Below are 547 nucleotides of genomic sequence, written 5' to 3'. Positions count from 1 at the left end.
CTGTCAGAGTCATCGTTGGGGTCTTGGTCATCTTCCTGACTAAGGCCCTTCTGCCCTGATGGCTCAGATTGGTTGAGTTGGGGGCTCCAGCTCTAGAAACAGTCCTGGATGTTCATAACTTCTACCTTTTACTGATGATGTAGGCCACGGTGCTCAATGGGATTGTCAATGCTGCCGAGACTTTTTTAATTATTTGTTTTTTTTGGACAAGAAGTGTCAAACTCCAGGCCTCAAAGGGTCACTATCCTTGAAGTTTGAGGTGTTTCTGCTCCAACACACCTGATTCAAATGGTTTAATCGCCTCCTCACCAAATCATCAAGTTCTCCAGAAGTATGTCCACAAGGCATTCATTTAAAACAGATATTTTAGAGCAGTGGTCTCCAATCCTGGTAATCGAGGGCCACTATCCTGCATGTTTTCCTTGTTTCCCTGCTCCAACACACCTGATTCAGTGGTTAAATCACCTCTTCCTGTTCTGCAGAAGCCTGTTAATCACCCATTGATTCAAATCAGGTGTGTTGGAGCAGAGAAACAAGTAACACATGC

This window comes from Kryptolebias marmoratus, linkage group LG22 (genome assembly GCF_001649575.2).
Source record: "Kryptolebias marmoratus isolate JLee-2015 linkage group LG22, ASM164957v2, whole genome shotgun sequence".
Classification (NCBI taxonomy): Eukaryota; Metazoa; Chordata; class Actinopteri; order Cyprinodontiformes; family Rivulidae; genus Kryptolebias; species Kryptolebias marmoratus.
Note: the sequence above shows the minus strand (reverse complement) of the source record.